Source organism: Electrona antarctica (genome assembly GCF_951216825.1).
Source record: "Electrona antarctica genome assembly, chromosome: 17".
Lineage (NCBI taxonomy): Eukaryota > Metazoa > Chordata > Actinopteri > Myctophiformes > Myctophidae > Electrona > Electrona antarctica.
Window position 1 is genome coordinate 40,968,711 of NC_136798.1, and position 9,293 is coordinate 40,978,003.

The window sequence follows — 9,293 nt, forward strand, 5'->3', positions numbered from 1 at the left end:
GCTTTTCCCGAGGGTATATACGTCTGTATACCATATCACGTGGGATAAATGCAGAGGGACCCTACGTAAAGTAAACATCCAAATGTCAGAAACTTTACAGCGGGTCCCGGGAGGGGCTACCATTTACTATGACTTGTCATTTGTAGAGCAAGTGTTCTTGTCAAGCTGTACGTAGAATTTAGGCATTACATTTATGTCTTATTAAGAGCTTTTATTTATTTTCAGTTTCACAAATTGCTGGAAAAGCAATTTGTGGTTCTGGCTGTTGTATTGTCGCCAGATATGCTGCATTAATTGCTGACTGCATGGGTTTGTCAGTTTCTGTCTGGGTTGTTTTAATAAAACTCAGTTCCTAGGCTAGCCCCTCTCGGAACCCTCGTAAAAGGTTTCTGACATTTGGATGTTTACCTTTTACGGAGGGTCCCTTGACAGTTGTCGCCCGCAACATGGCGATTCTGGGATACAGGCGGACTTGGCCTCGCATGTCCTTGCTGCGCTGTTTCAGTGATGGTTATATGTCTCTAAAGAAGCATATATCGGCAATAGGAGACAACGGAGACAGCGGAAACCTCAGCGAACGGCGCAGAAGCCGTTAAGTATTTTTAATCTTTGTTAGACCGTTTTGGCAGCTCTGAAATTCTCTCTTCCTCACTTCCCATGTCCCGCCTCCCGAGCGGTGGCTGGCTAGCTGCACGTCCTAGTTACTGCCTCTGATTGGCCGACCGCATACATGCAGGATGTTTTTCAGAGCTGCCAAAACGGTCTAACAAAGATTAAAAATACTTAACGGCTTCTGCGCCGTTCGCTGAGGTTTCCGTTGGCTCCGTTGTCTCCTATTGCCGATATATGCTTCTTTAGAGACATATAACCATCACTGAAACAGCGCAGCAAGGACATATGCGAGGCCAAGTCCGCCTGTATCCCAGAATCGCCATGTTGCGGGCGACAACTGTCAAGGGACCCTCCGTAAAAGGTAAACATCCAAATGTCAGAAACCTTTTACGAGGGTTCCGAGAGGGGCTATTTCTAGGCTGACCCTCTCACCGTCCTCAACCTACCAACGAAACTGATTTAACTTGTTCCAGGAGGATACTGTTTTTAACTACACCCCACTATGGGGTATGCTGTGTAGGCCTTGTATATTTATACTTCCCGTGATATTAAGTACATTTTATCCCCCATAGAATGCTTTTATTTATTCTGATTGCTGAAATGTTTTAATGAATTGCTAATTAAATCAATGTTGTACTTTTGTAAACACATTTCTGCCTGCCTTTTATCTATTGTATAACTAATCTGTGTGAGGAGTCATTATGTACTCAGGGTATTCATGTTTTAGAACTTTATAAATATATCTTGGGGCGAAATTCCCCTCGTGGTGTAGTACGGCTACAGTTTAACTCATACCATCCTGTCACACTTAGTACCTTTTCTGTTTTAGCTATCTGTCACTTCGTGGAGTCACACACGCAGGGGACGGAATACTAATGCTTGGAATGGATTCAGAATCAAAATTGACACGTCATAATATGAAATTTAACCCCTCCAGCATCTAATTTTCAGACATGACTTCATGTGGCAGCCAAGTCTATGGACATGTAATGTTTCTCTTATTCATGCTCCCCCAAAAACCAGCAAGCCCCAAAAAAACATTTTGCAGCCAATTAACCCATTATACTGCCTCCTGCTGGAGACTGCCGAGCCTATTTCAATGCAGCACACACTGGACTGACATCCTGTCTCGAGCGTCCATCTTTAATTCTAAATAAATAGCGTCAATGCTAGCGAGCTAAAATGAAGCCATCCTTGCTCTAGAAAGCGCCAATGTTTCCATCTAAACCACTGGATAATCAGCAAAGACCTCCAAACATCGCGCATTTTATCCAAACCATGGAGAGCTCCGTAGATTTTGAGTTATTCAGCTTTTTAGTCAGCCTGTATAATGGGAGGTGGACGGCGCCAGCCCCTCCTATATACAGCTTTTCATCCCGTCACTTGTCACATTTGCCATTGACAATGAAAGGAGAATGTCTCTGAACAAATCGGCTTTTTGTGGCAACACAAACATTAGATGCCATTGACAATGAAAGGATAGTTAACGTCATATGTGGACGAGCAAATCGACTTCCTAAACACAGTACAACTGTTTTAATTCAGCTCGGGGGTTATGTGTGTGTATGTGTATATGCTTTCCGACCGGCCCTGGCACTGATAAGCCAATAGCAGGCAGACAATACATTGGCTGCTTAGACTTCACTGTCTTTCCACAAGCAAGGCAGTTTGTATGAAGACTTGTTGCAAACCCCCCTTTCTGTAAGAGGAGATGCTGCCTCACACGTTCCTTATGAGATTCCTTCATCAGGGAGACAGTTGCAGGCCACTTTTATAGAGGGCCCCTCACTTCACACGGGTGTGATTCTTTTGTATAAACTTCTATCAGTTACACCCCCTTAGCCCCTTTTATACCCCTGCCCAGCTTTGTCAAAGTCATACGATTAGTCACACACGTTACCGTAGTGAAATTTGTTCTCCGCCTTTGACCCATCTCTTGGAGCGGTGAGCCATTAGAGAGTTGACCCCCAATCCAACCCATTGATGCTGAGTGCCAGGCAGGGAGGCATTGGGTCCCATTTTTACAGTCTTTGGTATGACCCGGCCGGGGATCGAACCCCTGACCTCCCCGTTTCAGGGCGGACACTCTAACCACACTGTCTGTGTGTCTGTGTGTACCCCATAGCGATGATTTGATTGGTTGAGCAATGTGTGTACCTACCCCATAGCCTACCAATGTTTTGATTGACTGAGCCTGGAATGTGACGTATGATAATGTAAGATGATGCATGCGAGTGTGATTTTTATGTCCAACATGGGTACAACTTGTTTTGACATATGTTAAAGAGAAGTTTGTACGTGGAAATGTGAACAAAAATATAGCTGCAAGCCATAACAGGCACTTTGAACAGGCATAACTCATGCCTCATCTGTCTGTCTGTCTGGGGTACGAACAGCTGCAATAACGCTGAGTGACCTAAAGTGGCGCTGTTGAGCAGCCTAAAAGGGCTTATTGCTTGGTCCCGTCTTATCGCTGCTTGCAGCTATATTTCTTGTTTTTCAATTTACCATAAAAAATATAAAGAATAACTATTAAAAACCTGACAATTTTTTGTGGTTATTAGTCTATATTATTACAAAGGATTAGTACATGGTGAGGGATAGACATATCATGGGACCTTTTCTTCAAAGGACCCTGGAGGACTAATTTTAAATATGATTCTGAAAAAAAAACAAGACGTTATGAATGTTAAATGAATCAATGTTTGTGTTTAGCTGTGGCTGCATGTGGATATACCACAAATACACAGCCTGTATGAAGTCTGATGTACAGTAAGACCAAATCAATGTCAGATCTCATGTTTAGTAGGATAGAACATAATTCAACTGCTGGTCAACTGAGTACCATGCATCCAGAGTATCTACAGATCTGTGATCTCATCTTTCTATAAGAAAACATTTGTAAAAAGAAAAAAATAATCATTCAAATTCATTTATTTTCACATTTTGTATCCCGCAATATTGTGTAACCCAACCAGGTGCCAGTGGGTGCTACCCTCATGCCAAGTTGCCAAACTCAGAGGGTTAATTTATTGGAGGGGACATGATAGTGGAGACAACTCCTTCATACAGATAAGTCTACTATATTTCTACATTTGTCTACCTGGCAGTAGGTTTCATTTAGCTGGGGAGCAATTTGTCCAAAATCAACAAGATCGTGCATGGTGTGAGGTATGGGCATAATGTTTTCAAAAACCATTGCAAACGAGTTGGGCTCGCCCCCTAGTGGTCCGTTTGTAATGAATCCAATCTTAAATATATTTAACAATGGTTTTTGAAAACATTATGCCCATACCGAACATGCCAAAAATCTAAAACTTGTCACCAAGTGCATAATTGTTATGATTTTTTTATGTATGAAATCCCAGTCAGCGTAAGCCCCCAACATCCATCGTGGATGCCATCTTGAAAATTATTTTTCCTACATGTTTTTTTAGCATGCCCAATACTAATAGAATCCATTGAAAATCTCTTTTATAACTGGCCCATTTCATATTAGATGAAACGGACCACTAGGGGGCGAGCCAACTCGTTTGCGATGGTTTTTGAAAACCTTATGCCCATACCTAACACCATGCCAAAAATCAAAAACTTGTCACAACGTGCACAATTTTAACGAATTCTGTCTCAGTTAATTGAGACACGGGTGTTACAGAAAAAACACCTCCATTACAGGTACCATACCCTTTAAGAGATCTATTATCCATAATCCATTATGCCCTGGATCTTGCCTTATGGAAGAGCAACGCTGCTGCCTTGGAATACATTTATTTTAGATACAGAGCGTTGTTTTGTGTCCAGTATCTGACTATTCTGCCATCTACTCCCCCCCCCCCCCCCCCCCCCCCCCGTGTTGTTTCTTTTTATTTTTGAGTGGTGCAACCACTCCCTTACGGAGCTATGTGTGTGTGTGGGTGGGTGGGTGTGTGGCTGGGTAGCTGAGCTAAAGCTGGGGAACACTAGACTGTAAGGGGGGGAAGAAGAAAAATGGAGGGGGGAGAAGAAAAAGAGAAGAAAGAAGAGAAAAGGAGAGAAATCTTGAGAAAAATCAAGGGAATGGATGCAATTCTAATTCAGTATTTAAGTCCGACGTCATTTTGTAGTGCTACGTTACGTCCGGGTCCAAGTGGCACCAGCTCCCGTCCGCATCTCATTGTAAATAGAATATCTAAACGCGTGAATCTTTTTACAATCAATGACGTTATTTTCAGAAAGGAAGCCATTGAGGGTTAAAATGGGTCTTAATGCTTCCAACTCGAGTAGAATTATTAATGTGTTGTTCAAGTGTCCATGACAAAAAAAAATATGATGTGGAGACAATAAAGACTATTATTATCATTATTATTGAAGGTGGTAACAGTCCATTTGCTCAGTAAAATATTTCGGGGGCATATTTAGAATGTTTGCAGGCTTGAGTATGTTGAATCTAGTTTGCATTAATGAGGATTTAGTTGACACAATGAAATAAAATGGCGATAGTATTCCGTGTGGGGCAGACGGCCTGTCACAGCCAGATTTGTGAGAGCAGCGCAGCTTTGTTGTTGCGAGGAAAGCGGTAAAATTAGAGTTTCGTGGTTGTTTTCGTCTCAGATTTAGAGACGGAGCGTCACAGTATAACTCTATGGGGACACAAAAGCGACACAAAAGTAGGACCCGGAAGTATCTCAGGAGGGGGCGCTCACGTCACAGCTAAAATACTGAATTCAGCTTCATGTAAAATCCTGCTGGAAGCGATCATTTATGCAAATAGTTTCAAAAAGCACTGAAATGTTTAAAACTGTCGTTTCTGGGAAGGGGAAGTATGGACCACAAGGTCGCCAGTTCAAGCCCCGCTTTGACCAAGGCCGCCAGTTCGAGCCCCGCTTCGTCCAAAAGTAACCTGACCATAAGAGGTGCTCATGCTGTGTTTTCGATTATTTTACACAAATGACAAGTTTGATGTAAAGTGTAGAGGCCTGTCCCTCCACACCAAGAACGATAACTGTATGTTTTTCTATGGCAGAGATATACCACAACTAATGGTAATGACAGTAGACATTGACAGTGGTGAACGGCAGTCGCTGGCATCTGTTTCAGAGTAATTAGATTAATGCAAACTCTTAACAGGCAATCAAATTCTGTATTGTGTAGGGCCTGTAGGCCATTCTGTAGCTCATTATTAAATGTGCCAATTGTTATTGAGTCATAACAAATCTTTCAAATATCACTTAATCAAATTAAAGTAGCCTACCACCATTATGACTTACACTAGGAGGCAAATCAATTCGAATTACTATATAAAATATATGAACCATGTTATTATTAATACAAGTAAACTGTATATGGACAGGGTTTGAGCCACTGCAATTCCCTGACATTTGGACATTTAAACATCACCCTCTATAGTCTAGTCCTAGAGTGTCCTAGGAGGAGGTGAAGACATGGTGGAAGACCATCTAGAGGTCCTTTGTTGTCTATTCTGACACCTGCCACACAGCCTCTTTGGACAGTTTTTTTGTTTGTTTAATGGACAGTGTGACAATGAATTTAGACAGACAGCAGCACAGGGATGTGACCCTGATTCTAGCTATGTAGAATGTACCAACTACCACTGCTTGTTTTCTGACATCAGGACCGTACTTCATGTCAATACAGAAAATATTAAAATAGGGAGGAGTAACCTGTGTTGCAATTAAATAATGGACCGCAATACTATACAATCCTAACTCTAAGAGTATACAAATGGAACCAAATTGATCTGCCCTATCTTCTACAGAGCATAGGAGCAATACATAAAGAAATCAGGTACAGTAAACATATCTGCAATGCATAGGCATATTGTCTAAAATCATCAATTTCTCATTTGATTTCTAACTGTTGTAGCATTTGGCCTATATACAGCATCAAACTCATTTTTACCCATTATAAAATGTTGCCTAGTTTGCCATTATCTAGGTGAATGGCCCATGCACCTGTCATTAATTAACAGGCAAGTGTCCTGTCAGCCTACTGTCTGTCCCTCCATAAAAATATAAAATAAAGGCGAAAGCCACAAAAAAAAACATTTAAAAAAAAAAGAAAAAGAAAAAAGAACATGACCTGTATAGTTGCCCGATGGGCAAGTGCCTCTGAGACCTTAGTGTCAACCCCTGCTGGGTCCATTTGGTTTCATTTTGTTGTCTGCATCTGCATTACTTTAATTTACAAGAAGTCGTGTGATTAGAGAATGTGGACGAATTATTATTTTGATCCTTTGCCTGTTCTCTCTCATAGTGGTACCAACATCACTGAGGATACGTCCCAGTTGCATCCAGGCGATTTTCGTTCAAACATAGCAGATCTATAAGCACACAACAGACCTACAAGGACACAATGCGTCGTGAGCTTGTAGATCAGGTATTTTCAGTACTACTTTTCACCACAAATAGTTGACACCCTGTTGTTGTTGTAACATTCTGTGTAAACTCTTCTTATGAAATCAGTGGTTCTCAAGGTGTGGTCCGGGGACCCCCAGGGGTCCTTGAGGGCAGTTCCTGGGGGTCCCCAGCTTTGGTTGATTGATTGAACATTTCATTCACAGTTTGTAGAATGTGTACATTTCAAAAGAGAGTACAGGACAAAATCTGCTACGAGAATGGAACCATAAAAAGCATCCTCCATTTTCAATTCATCAGAAAATTTAAAGACGTACAAATATACAATTAAAGTACACTAAATTAGCTTTTCATATAACATCAGTTAAACCACCCTATACATTGCAGATCTACAAGCTCACAATGAGTTGTGGTGTGACCCGTTGTGAGCTTGTAGATCTGCAATATTGTGGAACGTGTAGTTCAATGCATTGGTGGAAAAAGTACTCGCATGTTTTACTTAAGTAAAAGTATCAATACTGCAATGTAAAAATACTATTTTTTTAGTAGTCCGGGCGGTACTCAAAATGTACTCAAGTAAAATTAAAAAAGTATCGGCATCAAAATATACTTAAAGTACCAAAAGTAAAAAGTACTCAGAATGCCCCCATTTCACAAGTTCTCGGTTGCGTATTAAAACAAATGAAAATAGCCGGATCTACAAGCTGATGCGACACATTGTGAGCTTGTACTGTATAGAACATCGGAGGTATATCTGACTGTTAATACTGATCAATGTCTGTAACTAACAATGTATAGAATTAATTAAAATGATCAATGGACTAGAATCATACAGTCTTTATTCATACAGGGGGTTCTGGGGTAGAGTGGCTGGATGGGAACCACAAGGTTCCCGGTTTGATCCCGGGCTCCCCCATGAGTTAGTGTCGAAGAGCCGTTGAGCAAGACTGAAGTCTGAACCCCTAATTGCTCCTGATGAGCAGGTTGCTGCCTTGCATGATCAGCTATTTTCACTAGTCTCGACCTGAAACCTTTGGGAAGCACTGGTCTATAGAATAATCTAATTTAAACTCACCTTTTAGTCGACGAAAATGTATTTTGGCGGGCCTTGATGCCGTTGTAATGGCTGATTTTACATTTGCTGAAAATAGCTGATCTACAAGCTCACAACACGTCACGCTGCAACGCGTTGTGAGCTTGAAGATCAAATATTTCCAGCATGCAACTCAACTGTAAAATGACTTATACTGGATCTCTTGTCCACTAGTCCCTCCCTGACATTTTAGTCTAGTTTTTATTTGTCGACGAAATTGTCAGTATATTTAGTCATAGTCATCATGGCTTAGTTTTTAATTTGTTTTATTCAGTTTTCCTCAGTGTGAAACGGTAGTCATAGTCTTAGTCGACAAAAACAACACTGCATACTAGTTTTTTTTAAACTGACCAACAGACTAGTAGTTCTTTATAAAATGTGTTAAACTCACCAACAGAAAAGCAGTATTCTCAGCAGACACAGCAGAGGTGAAGGCAGTAAGTTGTGGAGCGAGAGAGACACACACAGAGATGTCTTATCTCTTATCAAATATCCTTCAACCCTCCTCCTACTGTGTGTGTGTGTGTGTGTGTGTGTGTGTGTGTGTGTGTGTGTGTGTGTGTGTGTGTGTGTGTGTGTGTGTGTGTGTGTGTGTGTGTGTGTGTGTGTGTGTGTGTGTGTGTGTGTGTGTGTGTGTGCACATTTCCTTCTTTCCATTTATTGGTCAGCAATCAGTTACAGGTTACAAGGCCTTCGTCCCAGGCAGAGCGCCTATAGGTCCCCCCTTGTCTCTCTCTGCTGTCTCTCACTCACTCCCAGTTCTAACTGATTCTCTGTCCCATCTTATACATCTCTAACATGTGGGTGTCACCTTGTCCCTTTGTGTGTGTGTGTGTGTGTGTGTGTGTGTGTGTGTGTGTGTGTGTGTGTGTGTGTGTGTGTGTGTGTGTGTGTGTGTGTGTGTGTGTGTGTGTGTGTGTGTGTGTGTTCCCTTATCAAATATCCTTCAACCCTCCTCCTACTGTGTGTGTGTGTGCGTGCGTGTGTGTGCGCGTGCGAGCACGAGCGACATCCTACTACTGCTGGTAGCCACACCATACGAAAAATACCTCGTTCTCAACTAGTGGCCCGGGGACCACCAGTGGGCCTTGAGGGGGTTCCAGGTGGTCCCCAGCTAAAATGATGGATGATGGGAGAGTTGGAAACCGTTTTACGCTCACAAGAGTTAAATTATTGTTAGACATCAGCATCACTGGGGGCACGGTGGCGCTAGTAGTCCAGAGGCTTAGTGCACT